At 36.6% G+C, this 22,522-nt stretch overlaps 1 pseudogene; it reads right to left on the bottom strand.

The window, feature by feature from the left end:
- Positions 1-4,587: 4,587 nt before the first annotated feature.
- The window catches only part of LOC122276988, a 36,489-nt pseudogene continuing 18,554 nt past the window's right edge, over positions 4,588-22,522 (bottom strand).

The raw sequence follows: 22,522 nt of genomic DNA, 5'->3' as shown, positions 1-22,522 counted from the left end.
TTGAAAAATTAAGCACGGCACTTCTCTACTCACCCACTCTCCTATCTCTTCTCTCTGTCCACTTTAGCTGCACCAACCTTCTTTCTTTTTTATTTTTTTCCAGCCCACATGCCTTCATGTTTCAGCTCCCTTTTTAGACTTTGACTTTGCATGTATTTGTCCACCGCAAAACATTTTCTTTATCGCATGTGTTTATAAACAATCAAGATAAGAAATTCACCACCGAAGAGTCATCTTCAGTATCTTTTTTCAGCTGCCAAGTACACTTCCTTCCTTCTCTTCTCAATTAATATGCACTTTTAGTCGAAAGTTCCAACCGAATTCCATTTGAATTTTATTTAAGCTGAAAATAAGAAGAAGAAAAATAACACTCAAAAATAAATTAAAAGAAAAATAGATTATAAAAATAGACTATATATGCGAGGAAATATTGTTCCATTAAATCATAGTTATAAAATTAAGCATAAACATGATATCAATCAATTAAAAATCACAACTCGTATTTATACTTATTAACCATTTTTTTATCTAAAACCAATAATAGTGTCACGAAGAATTTAAAATACATTGGTTTTAAATAGCTAAACTATACAATATTTCAGCTCAATCAACGTGCACGGGAAGAGAGAGGAAGAAGAAAGAAAAGAGGAAGGAAAAAAAAGAAGAAAAAGAAAGAAAAAGAAAGAAAAAGAGAAAGAGAAAGAAAAAGAAAAGAGAAAAGTGAAAAAGGGAAAAAGAAAATATGAGGAAAAAGAAATGAGGTCCAGTCCTCACTCCGGAAACTAAAACCTGATCCGCGGAAAATGACTCACTCAAAAATGAGTAGTACTAAAGCTATCCCAAGTGCAGGAGGATGTCGTGTAATAATTAGGAATAAATTCCTAGATTGTCTCCTCAGGGAAAATTGCTTAAAAATCAAACTCGTTGAAAATGGTGAAAAACTTCACAAAGAGAAAATAAAATGATGGTATGTGGAATGGATGAAAAAGGGTACTAGTCATGGACTAGATTCATGTTTGTAGATTTTGATTGTCGGATTGGAATGTAAAGGACTAATAGATTAAACTCAGAAATTAATAAAACTAAATTAAGAATTAAACTAAATTAAGAAGTAATTGACAAAACATGCACTGAAACTGAAAAGCCCCAAAATCAATGTTCTAGGGTTCATCATTATATTCAAAACACAAATTCTCAAATTAAACTACCGTAATTGTAATCACTATTAAAATGAAAGCTTAACGAAGCGATAAAAATAAATAACATGAATTAAATGAATAACAAATAAATTACTCAAACGTCTAAATCAAAATTCTCCAAAATAATTTAGAAACTCAAAATTGAAATGAAATAGCAAGTAGGGAATTGAAAAGATCAAGCCAGTTGAATGGAGATGAAGATTCGAAGCGGTGGAGGAGGCTGAGCTGCAGTGGCAATTGGACCCCTCAAGGAGTTCTTCAATCTGCTGCAGTGTGAGTGAATGATCCAGTGGAAATTGTATAGCTGCGTGAATAATCCATTGTATGAATCCTCCTCTCTGAATCTGAACGAAAATCAAAGGAAAATAAATAAATTCTAAGTGTTTCTCTACCCAAAACCGAGTTCTCCCCAGCCAAGAGTCGGCCATAAGATGTAAAAAAGTCATTTATATACTCTGACGGCGGAATAAACCCTGATCTGTAAAATACGATATTCGCTCGAGCGGAGTGTCGAGCGAACATCGAGCGTTCGACTCTGCCTAAGTTCGCTCGAGCGGCCAAATGCCTCCGCTCGAGCGATCTCTTTTCCCGCAACTCGCTCGAGCCCACTGTCGAGCGGAAGTCGAGCGTTTGAATCTGTCTGACTTCGCTCGAGCGGCTGCTTCTGGCCGCTCGAGCGAATTATACCTTAATCCATATTAATCAACAGTTGATAAAATTAGAGTAGAAATTCATGCTTTTAATCAATTAAAATTACAACTTTGATTTATTCATTTTTCTATATAAAACCAATGATAAAGTAATGAAAGAATTAGTATATATTGGTTCCAAAAGCATTAAAAATGCAATAATTCAGCTCAATCACACCCCCCAACTAGCATTTTGCTAATCCTTGAGCAAAATAGTGAACATTAATTGAGATGAATATTGCATAAAGATCGAAATTCAAACAAAAACAATCAAGCACAATTTTGAATTCTCACAAAAGTGACACGTTACTACTCAACCCCTAAGGGTTATACCCACCAAGACTATCTCAACAATCTTTCACATAGAATTAAGGCAAATGTCTTAGAACTCAAATGTGTGTGTGGAGCTAGACTGGTTGTGTGTTCCTCATTACTAGCCATGATTTGCCATAGGATTTTTCAACCTTAAGATTAATCATTGCTGATTCTAACTACCTCAAAGCCCAAGGGTCTAGCAGTTTTCACGCCAGCTCTGTTTTTAAAGGTTGGACACTCAACCCCCAAAGTCTTGGGTAACTGTTTCTAGCCCTTTTTACTTAGGAAAGTTCACTAAGTTGCCTTTATTCCTTTTCTCTCTTTTTTTTTTTTACTTTTCTTTTCATTCTAATCTTTTCAAATCCTTTTCCTTTTCCTTTGTATTTTTTTTCTTTTTCTTTTTATTTTTTTGTTCTTTTTTTTTTTGTGGCATGGCTCGGTAGTCCTGCAGTTTACTTCTCCAGTGTTAAATCAATGAATGGTAAATAAGGAACACTACAAGCGTAAGCATGTGCAAAATGTCCTTCAAAATTTGCCTTTTGTTCTACAAAAATTTTATCAAGTTTCATCTCAATAAGCATAACATCCCGGTGTTTCAAGCCACATATTAACAAAATATGATGCATCAAAAATCATGCTCTATGTTTAAGCTTGAAAATAAATCTTCACAAATGATCCCGCTCAACTACTCCACCAAGATGCTCAAATTTCACAAATCTTTTTTTTTATTATTATTATTTTTTTAAACTGTGCACACATGCTACCCCCCAACTAGTGAGAGACATAGTCCTCAATGAGTCGAACGAAAGAAAAGAAAGTGCACAGAACTAAGCAAGCAAAACAAACAATCAACATGAAATATAAAATCAAAGTAAAAGAACAAATAAAAACAAAGCATGTAAAGAAAATTGTAGAGAAGGAGAAGCAAATCAAAACACTTCCCTGGGGTCTTGCACAAGCAAGATCTCTTCATGTGGAACAAAGACCTTCAGAAATGACTTTAGACGTTGTCGATTGACAGTGAAGCTATTACCATTCTTCAGATTGACAATGTCTATTGCACCATGAGGATGAACGGTCTTTACAATGTACGGCCCACTCCATCGGGATTTCAACTTTCCAGGAAAAATGTGCAAGTGAGAGTTGTAAAGAACTTCCTGGCCAAGTGTGAAATGCTTTGGATGAATTTTCTGATCATGCAGAATTTTCATGCGTTCCTTTGCAATCTGAGCGTTGTCATAAGCATTCTGACGAGCTTCATCCAATTCATTGATCTGCAATTTTCTCAACCCTGAAGCTTCATCAAGTGACATGTTAACATGTTTTATGGCCCAAAGAGCTCGATGCTGAATATCAACAGGTAAATGACAAGCTTTACAATAAACTAATCGATAAGGAGACATCCCTAGGTTTGTTTTAAAAGTTATCCTATAAGCCCACAAAGCATCAAGAAGTTTACCGACCAATCTTTCCTATTAGGCTTGATAGTTTTCTCTAAAATAATTTTTATCTTTCTGCTTGCCAATTCTGCTTGCCCATTTGTTTGAGGGTGATAAGGGGTAGAAACTCTGTGTGTGATACCATATTTCTTCACAAGTGTAGAAAATTGTTTATTGCAAAAATGAGAACCCCCATCACTTATAATAACTTTTGGCATGCCAAAACGAGCAAACAAAGATTGCAAAAATTTTAGGACAATATGATGGTCATTTGTTTTGCAAGCAATGGCCTCCACCCATTTTGAAACATAATCTACAGCCAATAGAATATATGTGTTTCCAAAAGAAACTGGAAAAGGTCCCATGAAGTCTATTCCCCAACAATAAAAAATTTCTAAAGTAAGAATAGGGGAAAGAGGCATCATGTCTCTTTTGCTAATGGATCCCAATTTTTGACAAGGCTCACAAGCCTTGCAAAAATTATAAGCATCTTTAAACATGGAAGGTCAGTAAAAACCGCTTTGCAAAATTTTTGAAACTGTTTTCTTTGCTGAAAAATTGACCACCACATACACCCATATGACAAAATCTCAAAACCAAAGAAAACTCATCATCAAGAATACATCTTCGAATCAATTGGTCCGAACAATATTTAAAAAGATATGGATCATCAAAATAAAAGTGTCGTACCTCAGAGAGAAACCGACGCTTATCTTGGGTGGACCATTCAGAAGGCATTCGCTCAGTCACCAGATAATTGACTATGTCAGCATATCAGGGAGCTCTATCAACCATAAACAGCTGCTCATCCGGGAAACTATCATCAAGAGGAAGGCTAACATTTGAAGAAGGAGATGATGATAATCTAGAGAGGTGGTCAGCTACCACATTCTCAACTCCTTTCTTGTCCTTAATGTTGATGTTAAACTCTTGAAGTAATAGAATTCAGCGAATCAAGCTTGGTTTTGCATCTTTCTTAGCCAACAAATACTTAAGAGCAGAGTGGTCAGTGAAAATTGTAACAGGAGAACCAAGAATATAAGTCCAAAATTTATCAAGTGCAAAAACCACTGCAAGCAATTCTTTTTCAGTAGTGGTATAATTGTTCTGGGCATCATTCAAGGTTCTACTAGCATAACAAATCACAAATGACCTATTATCCACCCGCTGCCCCAAAACAGCTACTAAGGCATAGTCACTAGCATCTGTCATAATCTCAAAGGGAAGGTCCCACTGCGGAGGTTGCACAATAGGTGCGGTGGTAAGGGATTTCTTAAGGGTATCAAAAGATTTTTGGCACTCATCAGTCCAAACAAATTCAATCTCATTTTGTAAAAGAGTGCACAAAGGTTTTGCAATAGAACTAAACCCTTGAATAAACCGCCTATAAAAGCCAGCATGACCAAGAAAAGAACGAATATCCCTAACTGTCCTAGGAATAGGAAGTTTAGATATTAATTCAATTTTTGCCTTGTCAACCTTTATACCCTCAGAAGAAACAATATGCCCCAATACAATGCCCAGAGTAACCATAAATTGGCATTTCTCCCAATTAAGTAAAAGATTTTTTTTCCTCACATCTCTGGAGAATACGTGCCAAATTATGCAAACAACTCTCAAAGGATTTTCCAAAAATAGAGAAATCATCCATGAATATTTCACAAATATCATCAATCATGTCAGAAAAAATACTCATCATGCATCTCTGAAAAGTAGCTAGAGCATTACACAAACCAAAAGGCATTCTAGTAAAAGCAAAAGTGCCAAAAGGACAGGTGAAAGTGGTTTTCTCCTGATCCTCAGGCGCTACAGCAATTTGATAATAACCAGAATAGCCATCTAAGAAACAATAATATGCATTACCAGCTACTCTTTCCAAAATTTGATCTAAGAATGGTAAAGGAAAATGATCCTTCCTGCTGGCTGAATTAAGTTTTCTATAGTCAATGCACATTCTCCAGCCAGTAACCATTCTAGTTGGAATCAACTCATTTTTATCATTTTTTATGACAGTCAAACCAGATTTTTTTGGTACCACTTGAGTTGGACTTACGCACTTACTATCTGAGATAGGGTAAATGATACCTACTGCGAGTAGCTTAAGCACTTCCTCTTTCACAACTTCCTTCATGGTAAGATTGAGCCCACGTTGAGCATCACGAACTGGTCTAGCATCGTCTTCAAGATGGATTCTGTAGGTACATACAGCGGCATCAATGCCTTTGATGTCAGATATTGTCCAACCAATTGTGCCTCGATGCTTCCTTAATACTTCAATCAACTGGTCTTCATCCTTTTGATTTAGCTTTGAGGAAATCACCATCGGAAAAGTGCCTTCTTCAAGACCAAGGAACACATACTCTAAATCTTGAGGAAGTGGTTTCAGTTCCAACTGGGGAACTTCTTCCTCTGAATATTTAAGCATGTCTAGTGGTGGTAGAGCTTCAAACTGGGGTTTCCATCTTGCTCCCGCAAATTGTACTTCAAGTGGTAACGAAGAATCTGCAAAACAATCAAAAAAATCAAAGTCATCTTCATTGATATGATCAATTTTCTCATCAAGTAAAAATTCAGGTGTCTGAAAAATATAATCATCATCAGAGAAGGGAGAAGTTGAGCAAATAAAATCTATTGGTGTCAAACTCTCCACAGCATTCAAATCACTTGTGTCATCAAAATGTGCTGGCATCTTGCAAGCGTTGAAAACATTCAACTCAAGTGCCATGTTCCCAAAGGTAAGCTTCAAAACTCCACTTCTACAATTGATCAAAGCATTTGATGTAGCTAGAAATGGTCTTTCTAGGATGACAGAAGCTTGATAAATAGTGGAGACTGGCTGCTGCATGTCAAGAACCGCAAAATCCACTGGGTAGTAGAATTTGTCCACCTGGACCAACACGTCCTCTACAATACCCCTCGGTACCTTAACTGATCTGTCAGCCAGCTGTAGCATGATGGAGGTCGTTTTCAGCTCACCCAATCCCAGCTGCTCATATACTGAGAACGGTAGCAAGTTCACACTACTCCCCAAATCAAGTAAAGCTCTCCCAATGCCTGATTCACCAATCATAATGGAAATGTTGGGAGAGCCACGATCTCCAAACTTCTGAGGAGTCTCGCTCAATATCAATGCACTAACTTGCTCCGTTAGGAAAGCTTTCTTCTTCACATTCAGCTTCCTCTTCACTGTGCACAAGTCCTTCAAAAATTTTGCATATGAAGGCACTTGTTGTATGGCATCCAAGAGTGGAATATTGATCTTCACTTGCTTGAAAATCTCTTGAATCTCTGTGTGATACTTGCTCTTTTGGCCAACTGCCAATCTCTGAGAATAGGGAACCACAGGTTGGTATCCCTTACTAGTCTCAACATCTGCACTCACAGGCTTCTTCAGCTCTGATCTCACTATCTCTGATTCTTTCTCAACTTCATCGGTCTCTGTTACATCTTCAGGTGTAGGACCAACTACCTGTGTGTCTATAGGCATCTCTGGTTGGGGAACTTCCTTCCCACTTCTCAAAGTAAGAACTGCCTTCGCTGTCTCAATAACATCCCCTGAGACATTATGCACTTGCTGTTGTTGTTGCCTGTATACTTGAGGATTAGGCTGAGGCTGTACTGGAAATTTCCCTTTCTCTAGGGTGCTCAAGGTTGTGCTCATCTTATTAATAGTGCCTCGCAACTCATTTATGGCCTGAGTGTTCTGATTATTTGTGGTGGCCTGAATCTACATGAATTGCTTAAGTGTATTGGCCATCTGAGCCATACTGTCATCTAGAGTCTTCTTTGCAAATGATGAAGGCTGAGAACTCTGTGCAGCTACATGAGGCTAAAATCCAGGAGGAGCTACATAAGGATAGCTCTGAGGATTCTGATATGGCGGATACTGGTGCTGAGGAGCACCCTGATTAAATGACTGCTGCTGAGGTGGTGAGGACCTACCAGGCTGATCATTTCTCCATGAGAAATTTGGGTGATTCCTCCACCCAGGATTATATGTGTTGGAGAAAGGCTGATTCTATGCTCTATTAACCCATTTAGCTGATTGCTTTTGCTTAGACCCACCTTCTTGAAATACTGGCATAATCGGGCAGTCTTGGGTCTTATGGTTTGAATCAGCACATATAGAACATGCCTCTACTACTTTCACAGCCTTCACTTTTTCCATTTCCATGACCTCTAGTCTTCTAGTCAATGCAGCTATTCGGGCTTGAACATCATTGTCTTCTTTAAGCTCATATCTACCCCCTCCAAAAATAGCCCTCCGTGGCTGTGCTGTTAATGGAACTCGATCAGTACGAGTGTTCCATTGTTGTGCGCTCTCAGCAAGGTAGTCAAAAAATGATAGTGCTTCATCAGGTTCCTTGCTAAAGAACTCCCCATTGCACATTGTCTGAACAAACTACTTGCATTCTGGAGTGAGACCAATGTAAAAATAGCTCACCAACCTCCAAGATTCAAAACCATGATGTGGACAAATGTTCACCAAATCTTTAAATTTTTTCCAACTGGCCTGAAAGGTCTCATCAGGTCTCTGATTGAACTGGCTGATTTGTTCTTGCAAAAACTGAGTTCTCTGAAAAGGAAAAAATTTTTGTAAGAATCCACGCTGCATATCAGACCAACTAGAAATAGAATTAGGCCTCAAAGAATTAAACCAAATCTTCGCTTTATCCTTTAAAGAGAAAGGAAATAAACGAAGTCTAATAAATTCATCCGTAACAGCCCTAGTGATAAAAGTAGTGCAAGCCAACTCAAAATCTGTCAAGTGCTGGTAAGGACTCTCAAAATCCATCCCATGGAACTGAGGTGTCACTGACATCATGCCATGCTTAATAGAGAAATTAGATGCATTTTCAGGTAAAACAATGCATGAAGGTGTAGTAGTGTGAGTGGGTTGTAAATAATCCTTAAGAGTGCGTGGTGCAGGTGCAGCCATGTTTTCTGGTTCAATTTCAATTTCTTCACCTGACTCACTAATAGAAAAGACAGAAGAGCTATCTATCTCCAAACTGTGTATACTACTCTCAATACTCGATGTGACTCTAAGCAATCTATCTGAACTATCCCTCACCCATGACATGAAACATCAATCTAATATGGTTGAGATGAGTGGTTGATGCAAATGAGATGAGTAACCGGAGATAATATGGTAGAGAAAAATAAAATAAAATAACAAGTTTAAATTTAAGTTAGACAACTGTTCCCCGGCAATGACGCCAAAAACTTGACTCACTCAAAAATGAGTAGCACTAAAGCTATCCCAAGTGCAGGAGGATGTCGTGTAGTAATTAGGAATAAATTCCTAGATCGTCTCCTCCGGGAAAGTTGCTTAAAAATCAAACTCGTTGAAAAGGGTGAAAAACTTCACAAAGAGAAAATAAAATGATGGTATGTGCAATGGATGAAAAAGGGTACTAGTCATGGACTAGATTCATGTTTGTAGATTTTGATTGTCAGATTGGAATGTAAAGGACTAATAGATTAAACTTAGAAATTAATAAAACTAAATTAAGAATTAAACTAAATTAGGAAGTAATTGACAAAACATGCACTGAAATTGAAAAGCCCCAAAATCAATGTTCTAGGGTTCATCATTATATTCAAAACACAAATTCTCAAATTAAACTACAGTAATTGTAATCACTATTAAAATGAAAGCTTAACGAAGCAATGAAAATAAATAACATGAATTAAATGAATAACAAATAAATTACTCAAACGTCTAAATCAAAATTCTCCAAAATAATTCAGAAACTCAAAACTAAAATGAAATAGCAAGTAGGGAATTGAAAAGATCAAGCCAGTTGAATGGAGATGAAAATTCGAAGCGATGGAGGAGGCTGAGCTGCAGGGGCAATTGGACCCCTCAAGGAGTTCTTCAATCTGCTACAGTGTGAGTGAATGATCCAGTGGAAATTGTGTAGCTGCGTGAATGATCGATTGTATGAATCCTCCTCTCCGAATCTGAATGAAAATCAAAGGAAAATAAATGAATTCTAAGTGTTTCTCTACCCAAAACCGAGTTCTCCCCAGCCAAGAGTCGGCCATAAGATGTAAAAAAGTCATTTATATACTCTAATGGCAGAATAAACCCTGATTTGTAAAATACGATATTCGCTCGAGCGGAGTGTCGAGCGAAAATCGAGTGTTCGACTCTGCCTAAGTTCGCTCGAGCGGCCTGTCGAGCGAACATTGAGCGTTCGACTCTGCCTGAATTCACTCAAGCGGCCAAATGCCTCAGCTCGAGCGATCTCTTTTCCCGCAACTCGCTCGAGCCGACTGTCGAGCGGAAGTCGACCGTTTGAATCTGCCTGACTTCGCTCGAATTGTACCATAATCGATATTAATCAACAGTTGATAAAATTAGAGCAGAAATTCATGCTTTTAATCAATTAAAATCACAATTTTGATTTATTCATTTTTCCATATAAAACCAATGATAAAGTAATGAAAGAATTAGTATATATTGGTTCCAAAAGCATTAAAAATGCAATAATTCAGCTCAATCAGAAAACGATTTTAAAAAACATAAAACGACTAAAATAAATTTAACACTACATCAAATAAAGTAAAAACCAATTAAAATACAATAATTTAAAATAAAAGAACTAATATATTAATTAAATTAAAAACACTCCTTCAGTGAAAATACACGTAAAAACGGGTCATCACATCCTCCCCCCTTAAAACAAATTTCGTCCTCGGAATTTGTGGGTCAAACATCAACGCCAAAAAGTTACAAGATACAACTCCGAACATATTTGAGAGATACATAACATCAACAACTCCCAAAAATTCCAATAGTTATTAACTTCATACCATAAATTGCTAATATCAACTCTGCTTTACTTCCCGAACTTTCATCCTATTCCAACTTTGGTAACCTAATAGCCACTTCCAAAATTAACCATCAATAAACAAAATTTGAACGATCAAAAGATTAATCTCCCATTAAAACTCCGGATCACTACTAATTCCTCAGAATCAATACAAAATTTGAATATCTAAGTATCTCCAAAAATCATGCTTTCGCGCACACTCTGATAACTCACCAAAATCCATAGAGGCTATATCCTCAAAAATTACGTCATGAAGTACAAGCTCAATCCACACCTAATCACAAGAAAACCTTTACCACATTTCTATATGAAATAATATACCTCCAAAACCACAAATCTCCACTCATTCCTCAGTCGGCCATCGCTGCCCTAATCAAAAATCAACATTCTGCAAAAATACACCCATTGATTGATGACATATATCAATACTAATCAACCTCCAGGCCCCAAATTGAAAACACATAACATCATCCCAAAATACACCTGTCTCTTCTAAAGATAAGGAACATATCCAAAAGGCCCAAGTCCTTCCCGCCAACTGACGAGAGCACCTATAACTTCTACCCGATATCCCACACTTCAAGTTCATTACCTATATTTTGAATAACATCTAATCTTGTAATAACTAACTCACTATAAACTACCATTGACTTCATGTCACAATTAATTCTCAAGATAAACACAATAGTTGTTACAAACCATCATCCCAATGGGTAAACCGCTTCGACTGCACATTCCGTTCAACTTACCAAACAACTCAAAGCCAAAATCTCTTGAATTTTAATATTATCACACAGATTCCTCTTCAACTCCTACCAAGCCAAAAATAGATGAAACTAGGACCAGCAGTCCCCAAAATCCATACACACTTACCATTACTACTCATCGATCTCATGTACTCTTAGCCAACACCATAAATCATTCAGACGTACAAGTGATCCATTACCACATTTCCATCATCTGGACTTATATCCTCAACTCAACAAGATTCATTCCTGAATCTACTCAACTTATATCCTTAAATTAGCAACTAGCCATTGTTTAAAGTTTGGTACCGAGAATGACCTTAAACCTGCTAAGAATCCATTCCCAAAAGTCTACGGATCACATAGCCTTAAATTCAATCGTATTCAATACCAACACAAAATCTACTATTTCCAACACCCTGATGGACCTATATCTTTCGAATCGATAAAAATCATTTCCTAAAATCTGCTACTACAACCTCAAGTTAACAATAATTATTTTCTAAATTAGCTCGATATCTTCAATCCTCAAAGAAATACACGAACTAGATCATTACCTCCAATCCTCAAAGAAATCTACTCTAGAAAAATTTTCATATCAATAACTCAACTCTAATCAACCCTATTTTAATGGTTACAAACTAATCACTTACTAGAGTAGATCAAGCTACAGCACTAAGTCTGTAAAACTAGGAACACAATTCGTATTATAAATCAGTCCTTCAACTCTGCAATTCTAAAACCTTAAATCAAATAAGAATCATCTTCTGAAACTTCTAAGATCAAAGAACTTACATCCCATAATAGAAAAATCGACTCCTAAATCTTTCAAATTCTAAAACATTAATGGATAATAAATCATTTTCTGAAATTCTCAAGATTGGTGGCTTCAATCCAAAACATTCACCTTAAAAGCTAGTAAAATCTAAAGCCCCAATTACCACCAAATTACTCATCCGAATCACGAAATCTAAAACTCGAAATTTAATTATTTCCCCCCAAAACTTGTCGAACCTAACACCTTAATTACCATAAACTTATTTTCCTAAAATCTATAAGGCCCCAAACTTTAAAACTTTCCTGAAACATCATAAAATCTATTCTTGAAATTTGTTGAACTTACAACCTACTACATTATAGACCATTTCATAAACTCCATGAAACCAAAGAACTCGATTATTCTACTTCCCTAAAAGATCACCCAGATCATGACATTCTCTCCAAGCCTCGATAATATATAAAAAAAAAAAAACAAACAAACCACACAAGGCGTTCATCACGAAGGATTAGATTAGACTCATACCTGCCATGACTCCAGCATTCTGAGTCTCTGTAACCTCACCTCCAACGGTACCAGGAGTCACGCGTACATTCGAGCCCAAGCTAATTGCCTCTTATTAGTTCTACCATTGCGACAAACTCCACAGCTTTCTTGAACTCGACTAGGGCACTCACGAGCAAGATGCCCCGTCTGACTGCATTCAAAACATTGGTTACTACCCAGACGACACTCGCCTCCGTGAGCTCTATTACATCTTCCACAAACTGGCACTCGTCCTTCCATACGCACTCCCGAGGCTGCTAGTGGTCGAGTCCCAGTCCTCTGAACAAACTTCTGAGGCGAACCCGAACTACTTCCTTCACCAGTAAAACTCCGCCTCTTTAGTCCTGGAGGAGAGCCCATACTCAGATTATTCTCTCACTCTGTAAGAGTGGCCAAACCCACTAAATCCTGAAAAGTGGAAATCCGGTGGCAGACCACCATTCGGCATATATCAGGACGTAGACCCTCTTGGAAACGCTCGGCTTGCATTTCCTCTATGGCAATGAGGTGGGGAGCAAATCGCCCAAGTTTTATAAATCTTCGGGCGTACTGTTCCACGGTCATACTCCCTTGGACCAAGCTTGAGAACTCTCTTGCTTTTTGCTGCCTCACAGAAGCGGGAAAGAACCGATCATTAAACTCTTTCTTAAAGCACTGCCAGGTCACAGCGGCAAAAGATCCCAATTCTAACTCCAGCATTACTCTTTTTGTATCCCACCATTCTGAGGCAGTGCCTTGCAACAGATAGCTGGCATAGAGCACTTGTTGCGCCTCAGTGCAACCACATACTTCAAAACCATATACTCCATTTTACAAACACATGTACATGCATGCAACTATACGAAAGCCCAGTTTTCCCTTTTTAAACATGAACATACGTGCACTATACAATGCACATATCAAGGCACAAATATCTAAAACAAATATCAACATCAACCCAACAACTCTTTCCTCAATCCATCTAACCCCCGAACTCCTCAGACTCAGTCCGGAATCAACCAACCAACCAGATATTTAATTGTAAGAGCAAAATATATTTAAATCTAAAAGTAGAATTTGGAAAATACTTACAGCACTATACGGTATTTTTTGAAAGCTCGCAGCGTTGTAAACGGCAGAGGAAAAGCAACGTAACAGTGTATTTTACATTGTGGCCGTGGGTAATAAATTACCCACTTTCGAACGAAGACAAACCAAGACACGAAATTGATAGGGAATGGCTTGGATATGTTTATGAAGTTAAAGGAAGTGAGCTTTGTTCGTGGGTTGCGGTGGAAACGGCGGTGGAAGAGCTTAAAGGGGCTGAACAGAGTTGAGCTCGTGGCAGCTGCTCCGGCAACGGATCGGGGCCGGAAATGGGTGGGTTAGGTCGGGAAGAGGTAGGGGAAGAAGCTATGAAGAGGTGGTGGCCGGAGGTGGAGCGACGGCACCAGAAACGGCAAAAAGTCGTGCGGCTTAGATGGGGTGTATGGGGCTAACGGTGGCTCGGATGGGGCTGGGATTCAGTGGGGGTGATCACCGGCCGGAGGTGAAGATTTTGGTGGGGGTGGTGTCAACCACGCCGGCCGGACGGCAGTGGGTCAGGGCTGGTCAACGGGCGGCGACAGGAGAGAGGAGAGAGCAGTCCGTGTGTGCGCGGGGAGAGAGAGGAAGAAGAAAGAAAAGAAGAAGACAAAAAAGAAAGAAAAAGAGAAAGAAAAGAGAAAAAGAAAAAAGGGAAAAAGAAAATATGAGGGAAAAGAAATGAGGTCCAGTCCTCACTCCAGAAACCAAAAACTGATCCGCCGAAAACGATTTTAAAAAAACATAAAACAACTAAAATAAATTAAACACTACATCAAATAAAATAAAAACCAATTAAAATACAATAATTTAAAATAAAAGAACTAATATATTAATTAAATTAAAAACACTCCTTCAGTGAAAATACACGTAAAAACGGGTCATCACAAGAGGAATGTTGAATTGTAGGCCACTTAGAATTGCAATCAGTTCAATCTCAAAAGAATCAATTATTGCATGTTCTTTCTTGCTGGTGGACATCAAAACTTTACCATTATTGTCTCTAAGAATCAATCTCACTCTTGCACTATTTTCTTCATAGAAGATTGCACCATCCATATTGAGTTCAACCACTCCCTGAGGAGGTGGCTGCCACTGAGTCATCTTCTTAACACTGCTCGGGTTTCCACCCTTCACAGACTTAAAAGACTTTTGTATAGAGAGAGCTTGGTTGATCACATCTTCAATAGCCCTATGTTTGCCCTAAAAAATCCATTGGTTCCTTCGAGTCCAGGAGCCCGAAGCAATCATAAAAAAGACCTCTAACGTATCATGTTTGCTAGTATTCTGCATTTGAAACACAACATTCAAGAACTGTTGGTATATACAAAGGTTTGTAGAGTACGAAACTACTTCTTCCACATATCTCTTAGCAATGGACACTAGTAAAGAGCATTTTAAGTGTCCTTAGTACAAGTTGAACAAAGCTAACAAGACTCTTCTTCTACAGCACTTCTACTTTTCAAGTTTGATTTAGTAGGGGGGCCATCTATATATGCCCTACAAGCAAAAAGTTTAACTTTATGGGGTATCTTCAGATTCCAAATTCCCTTCCATAGATGTTTCTGCCTACTAACATTAAAGCATTTCCCTTCTTTTTTGCACACAAACTCTTGGAAAGCCTATAGGCACTTCCCACACTAAAAATCCCATTTCTATCCATGGCCCAAATCATTTTATCATCATTGTTTCATGAGCTGATTATAATCTTCAAAACTTCATCTGCAGCTGTTGATGAAAGTACACTTCTAACTTTCAAAACATCCCACCATCCACTGTTTGAATCAATTAGTATCTCCACCTTGGCCTCATTCTCTCTAAGCATCCCACCATCCACCTGTTTAAGGTCTCTAAAACCAGGAATCTAGCTATCATTCCAAATGTTTATATCCTTTCCATTCCTAACCCTCCATCGACAACCATGAGACAATTTATCCTTGACTAACTATATACTCCTCCAAACATATGATGGATTGTATCCCAACTTTGAATCACTAAATCTAGTGTGAGGAAAGTATCAAGCTTTGAAGACTTTATGAAGTAAACTGTCTTCATTCTGCATAAGTCTCCACTCTTATTGAAGTAAACTAGGAGAGCATCATTGAAGGTTCTATGATCTTTAAAACCCAATCCACCATCACTTTTAGGAGCACACATTCTCTTCCAGCTCACCCAATATATTTTCTTTTCTTCCTTTTTCTAACCCCACCAAAACCTTGCCATCATCTACTCAAGTGTAGGACAAAGACAACTAGGCAATTTAAAATAAATCTTATCATATGTAGGAATAGAAAGAGCAACAGCTTGATAAGAATTTCTTTTCCCACCTTAAGATAGTAACTTCTCTTTCCAATTATGCAGCTTCTGCCATACTCTATGCTTGATATAAAAAAATAAAAATAAAATAAAAAATAAAACTCTAGTATTGTCTTTTCCGATCATACGGGGAAGGCCTAAATATTTATCATAATTCTATAACTACTGAAAGCCCCAGAAAGATAGCAACTCATTTTGCCTCTATACTGAAACATTTTTACTAAAAACATTTATTTCATTTGGTTTGCTTGGAAGTTGTGAGATTATGAAGTCATGAATGTCATTCGTTAATGATTTGGGGTTTCGTTAATCTGGTTGTTGGTTCCTCAAATTGATGGCTAAAATAGAAAATTTATGTAGGATTTAAAGCTTTAATTGGGTCATAATATTATTAGCATGTGGTTAGTATTAGAATTTTGTTGTAAAATTAATATTTCGACTGTAATTTGGAGCTTTTGCAAGCTGGAAGTAAATTGACGAAATTGAACTTTCATTGCAGAGAGTAAGCCTCATATGTTATAACTTTTTCAAACTATCTCACCTAATCCCATTTAATCATTATAACTTTTCAAACTCTCACACAAAATATTATAAACAATTCAATTTTTTCAAATATTAAAAAAAATAATGTAGAAAAGTTATATTCTAACAATATTTTATTCAACTTTCAACTTTCATTTTATCTTATCATATCTCGTATGTATAACCAAATGAGACCTAAGACTCCATTAGTGCTTGCAACTTCACTGGCCTGAATTATGACTGGTTTACGAGTAAGTCCTTTTTTCCCTTTGTTCATGAGCGAGTAACTAAGCCTCATTTGGTTAGATAGATCAAATGAGAAATTTGTGAATAATAGTGAGATAATTTGTGAATAGTAGGTTAAGATGTTTTATGAGATTTTAAAAAAGAAGAGAGAAAAGTTGAATAAAAAATTATAAAGTTAAAAGAGGGTAATGATATAATTTTTTAATATAACTTTTGTTTTGGAATTTGAAAAAAAATTGAATTATTTTTTGTGTTTTATTTGGAAGTTTGAAAAAGTTGTAATGATTAAATAATTATTATATGAAAAAGTTAAAAATTTGAAATTGAAAAATATTTGTATTTGTGATGTTTGGAAGTTTAGATAGGATGAAATGATTTGAAAGGTTTGTAAAACCAAACCAGACCTAAGTGTCTTATTATAAGTCAACAAGAAAGTGACTATAGTATTGTTTATCAGGTCAGGAAATTGGTTGGGTTGTGTATTGCTATTACATTAGGGATTCTAATTTTGAATTGATAATTTTGATGGGTTTAAGTTGTCTGTAACTAAGTTGGGAATAAAGATACTAACTAATATGTAGTGAATTGGAGTTTTCTGAATCTTGTTGTTATTGCCTAATATTTTTTGTTCCACTGTGAAAATGAGGCCTGTAAGATTTAAAAACAAAATAATTAAGGACTTTTTATAATTAGTTAAATATTGCATACGACTAGAGGGGCTATTTCCTAATTTTAGGCCTTTTGCGTAGGTCAATAAGTTTCAAAATTGGTCTTGGATGACCAATTCTACGAAATTGATATTTTAAGTTTCAAAACCATTAAAAACACAAAGAGATCCCACAAACGGAACTTCACAAACTGACGTGGCATTGTGCCACATCATTTTTTTTGTTTTTGTCAATTTCTCCTGCCTGCCTCACATCTCCTCTATTCCCAACAGAGGCCCCATGCACCCCGCGTACCCCCTACATTCCCCAAAACCCAACCCCCATCGGCTCTGTACCATCTTGTCGCCTCTATCGCCAGTTGTCATATTAGTTTGCATTTCTCAATAATTTAAAAAGGTTTAAAGGTTGATGCTTTTTGGATTCTTTGATTCGTTGCTTGGCTATCTAGAAAGATGTGGGTAAGTAAGAAAATTAAGCTAAAAGTGTTTAATTGGGTTTTGCCAAGCATAGGTGACTCGGTCTCAAATGTGCTTCTAAGTGTAGAAGTGTCAAGTTGTATCAAGGATAAGTCCAGGACCGTATTCCACAGGGACAAAGGGTTATCAAAGGATTTGTAAAATTTTTGTCATAAAAAAAATGTATCGACTATGAGAGATGAAGATTAAAAAATAATAATAATAAGTGAAATGCAATGTGAAAAATATTGAAGATGAGTTAAGGAAACAAGTATGAATTCAATTTTTGCAAAAAAAAAAAAAGTTAATCAAAGCTAGAATTAGAGTTTCTAATCAAAGAGGCAAATTAACAAACACTTAGGTTGGGTATGAGACTATCTTTGTTTCGGTTCCTGGATAATTTTTTAGATTAACAATCTGATCAAGGCATTGATAAATGGAAGATAAAAAGTTATGCTCAAGTTTTGTAATATTTCCCTAAAAGATTATCTACTTTACTAGCCAAACACACATTTTCAATCAACTGAGAAAAGTCTTGATAATTTTCAAGATTTTGTTGTGCCTTATGTCAACAACAAATCAAGAGCAAGAGCCACAATCTATTTTCAAGTCAAATCCGACTAGTAACATATTGAAATCAACATTTATCAACAAAATATTGCATTAAACTAGAACCCAAAACAAATCAAGTCTCATTCTACAACCCAAACTTCATAAATTAGTTACATATGATATTTCTAGCAGCAAAAATTAGTCTAAATAAAGCCATCATATCATCTGAGAGCAAAAGAAAACTAAATGGGATAATACCCTCTAGTTCAAAAATAACTTTCAAAATATAGTCAGGAAATTGAAACATGCAAAACGCTGCCATTAGTACAGGAAAATAAAGACCCAAGAAAATAAAACGAAGCAGCAGCCTCAGCGCAGAAGAAAGAAAACTGAAAAATAAAAACCAAGGAAAAAAAATGAAGACCAAACCAATGAACGGAAATGAAAAAGGAAACTCTACCCAAAACTGAGAATTAGAACCAAAAAAAAAATGCACCCAGATAAGAAAAGAAAACCGAGCAAAATCAAGCCGAGAGAAAAGAAATGAAAACTAACAAAGTGTTGTCTCCAAAATGAAAACTAAAACTAAGGATGAAAATCAAGCCAAATGCATCACCCAGAGTAATGATTACTGAAAAATAAAAACCTAGCAAAAATGAAAAATGCATGAGAAGCTGTCGTGTCCCAAAGAAAGAAAACTAAAACTGAAATTAAAGTCTAAGAGAGGAAACAAAAACTCAAAGAACTAAAAATAAAATCCAACCGCTGTCTAACGGAAAGAAAAAAAGTAAACCCAAAAAAAGAAAACCAAAAGCACCGAAGAAGAACCAACCATAAATGAAAACTTGAAAGGAAAAAAGATAACCCAGCTGAATGTTCAAACGGAGAAAAAACTTCCCAAAAAATGATAACTAACAACTAAAACTAAAAAAAAAAAGGTCCCAGCGAAAAGGAAACGGAAACTAAATAAATAAATAAAACTCCTTCCTCAACATAAATGAAAACTAAGACTAAAAGCAAAAAAATAAAAAATAAAAAACAAGCCGACATCACCAACAAAAAAAAGGTAAAACTGAAAAGATAAAACCGTGAAAAAAGAACGAAGAGACCCACTGCCGCGTGCATGATTTTCTTTTTATATGCCCTCATTCCTTTGCTTCAGCCCTCACACGTTCAGCAACGATTCACACCTCCAACGTTTTCTTGTGTCCCAGCCAACTCATCCTCATTTGTTGTAGCTTGAGGTGAGATTCCAGCTCCTGCACCATTACGATGCGAACATGGTTCCTGCTCAGTCCCAGCTTCACGCATCCAACGTGCTCTGCTGCTGCTTGTGCAGTCATCCCATTTCTCTCAGCTGGGACCACCCACATAGGTTTTGCATTTAGTTGAGACTTTCCGAGAAAGCCCCTTTGTTGCAATGTCTTTCTATTTTCAAAAGGATGTCAACAACTCATGTATTTCTTTCTAAAAAACCAATGCTTTGCAACATATAGGCATTGTATGAGAGTAAAATTAGAGTATTTATTTTGATATAGAACCACTGCATTATAAATCTTTTTAAGCACAAAAGTATCAGAATTTATCAATTGATTCAAATATCATAATCTACTGCAAAATTAAGTGCTTAAATCATTTTTAGTTAAACATTTTATTCACTTAAGTAACCTAACTATGCAGTTTTAACACTTCATCAGTAGATCTTTTTTCTTTTTTCTTTCTTGGACCCTAATAAAGAAAATATTGAAGGTTTGGAAAAGTCAACAATTTTCCTACTTTGTTTCTTCACCCCTATCTTTCTGATTCGATATTACTAATTATGGAGCCACCATTCTCCAAGCCAGTTTTCCAACAACGAAGCTAGGAATTTCACACAATTCACAAATCTCTGGATCTGAAGCAAATTCACCCACCCTCCAAAAATGACTTTCTTTTTCATAATAAAAAAAAAAAACAAAAAACAAAAGAAATCATAAAACTAAAATCTGGGAAAGAAAAGGAATAACATTTTAGGAACTGATGATGAGCCCAGAGGCAAATAGATCAGATGGGTCTGAGAATTAGGAATGGTGGAATCGGGAGAGAGAGAGAGAGAGAGAGAGAGAGAGAGAGAGAGAGAGAGAGCGAGCGAGCGAGCGAGCGAGAGAGGTGAGGAAGAGATGAAAGAGAATAAGAGATGGGTATGTGTCAATAAAATAACTGGCAGTGCCATTAGAGATATTAGAAATGACTAATGTTTAGTTAGTTAACTTAGTTTAAAATTTATTTGTCCCACATATTTCTCTGTATATAAAAAAACAAATGATGTGAACCCCAATCGACTCGCTTTGAGACCCAACAACAATATTGAAAAAACAAACCCAAGAAAGTCAAACTCAAGTCTATGAATGGAGAATTTAGACCAGATGAGAAATCATTTCAAGAACCTAGATTATATAAAAATCTAGACCCGTTGAAGAACTAGTCTCAAGAACCCAAATTACAAAGGTGGAACATCACGAACGTTGTGATTTACCTTTGATCAGTTCAAACATTCAATCAAGAACAAGAGGAGATAAACTCAACTCACAATGAATTTTATTCATCAATTTTAAAAATGTATCCCTTCTCAAATGAGGCTACAATTGGTTTAAATAAACAATCCCCCAAAACCCTAAGTGAGCCGTGGGTACTGTAGCGTGAACAGTGCTACGCTACAATAACTTCTAAAACCCTAGTTCACATAAATTAATAATTTTCCAAATATGTCATTGGCCAAAATACAAGGTCTTCCCAAAACCCTAGTTCATAAGAAATAAAAGGTGTGGGCTGGACATCCCCCAAGCCCAATTATTATAGATTAATTTCTATGACTAATACAATAAGCCATTTTAATGAAATAATTAAGTCCATGGCCTTCAATAACAATAGGCCCAAGTCGTGTCTTTCATAACGTATCACATGGATGAAAACTGGATCTCCTCCTCTCAAGCCCATCTTGAATGTTGGGCTCTTGCTAAACACATCTCCAGTGGATTTCACCCATCCTTGCATAAGCTTCCTTGATCTTCCTAGCTCTTGATCTTGTAATTGCCCCAAATGAAATTTGCAAATGATCTTTATGACTTGGTCACCCTTGGGGCCCATCATCAAATGTATTCATTTTGAGAGGTTAGACACTTGGAAATACAACATATTTGATTTCTCCATTTTCATCTTTGATATGGTATAAGTTGAACTCTTTCCTGTGCACTAGAATGCTTTCTTCATCTTCTCTTCCTTCCCCTACACCTCTTGAGGATGCTTCCAACCCCTACTATCTTCATCATGGAGATAGTCCAGGCACCTTACTCATCACTCATGCCCTTACTGGTAATAACTATCACACCTGGCACAGATCCATTTTTATGGTCTTAACTGTTAAGAACAATGTTGGATTTGCAGATGGATCTATTTCACCGCCATCAGATACATCTCCTCTGTTTCCTTCTTGGACTAGATACAACAATATGGTTTTATCTTGGATTCTCAATTCTCTTTCTAAAGAGATTGCTGCTAACGTCATCTAAGTTGATCCTACCATGGAGATGTGGTCTGACCTTAAAGAACACTTCTCTAAAGGTAATGAACCTTGTATCTTCCAATCACAAAAAGTTATTGCTTCTCTTATACAAGATGACCTCTCTGTGAGTGCTTATTTTACTCAAATGAAAGGTTTATGGAATGATTTGATGAATTATAAACCATTACTTATTTGTTCATGTGGAGGACTACGTACGTTTTTAGATCTACAACAACAAGAGTATGTAATGCATTTTTTGATGGGGCTAAATGACTCTTATTCTCACATTCATGGACAAATTCTTCTTGAACCACTTCCCCCAATTAATAAGGTTTTTTCCCTTGTTCTTCAAGAATAATGACAGCATGAGATAGGATATATCTTGACTCCCAATATTCAATCTACTACTTTATCTTCTAATTCCTCTGGCAACCTTCAAAATGCTAACAAGAATTTTGCAACCTGTTTGCTCTAATTGTGCAATATCTGGACCCACTGTTGACAAGTGCTTCAAGATTCATGGATATCCTGCTAGGTATCGATCCAAAGGAAAATCTCAAAACCATATATCCTTAACTCATCAAGTTGCTTCGTCTGACTTCACTC

The sequence above is a fragment of the Carya illinoinensis genome, chromosome 9 (genome assembly GCF_018687715.1).
Source record: "Carya illinoinensis cultivar Pawnee chromosome 9, C.illinoinensisPawnee_v1, whole genome shotgun sequence".
Classification (NCBI taxonomy): domain Eukaryota; kingdom Viridiplantae; phylum Streptophyta; class Magnoliopsida; order Fagales; family Juglandaceae; genus Carya; species Carya illinoinensis.
This window is presented reverse-complemented; position numbering and strand designations above follow the sequence as displayed.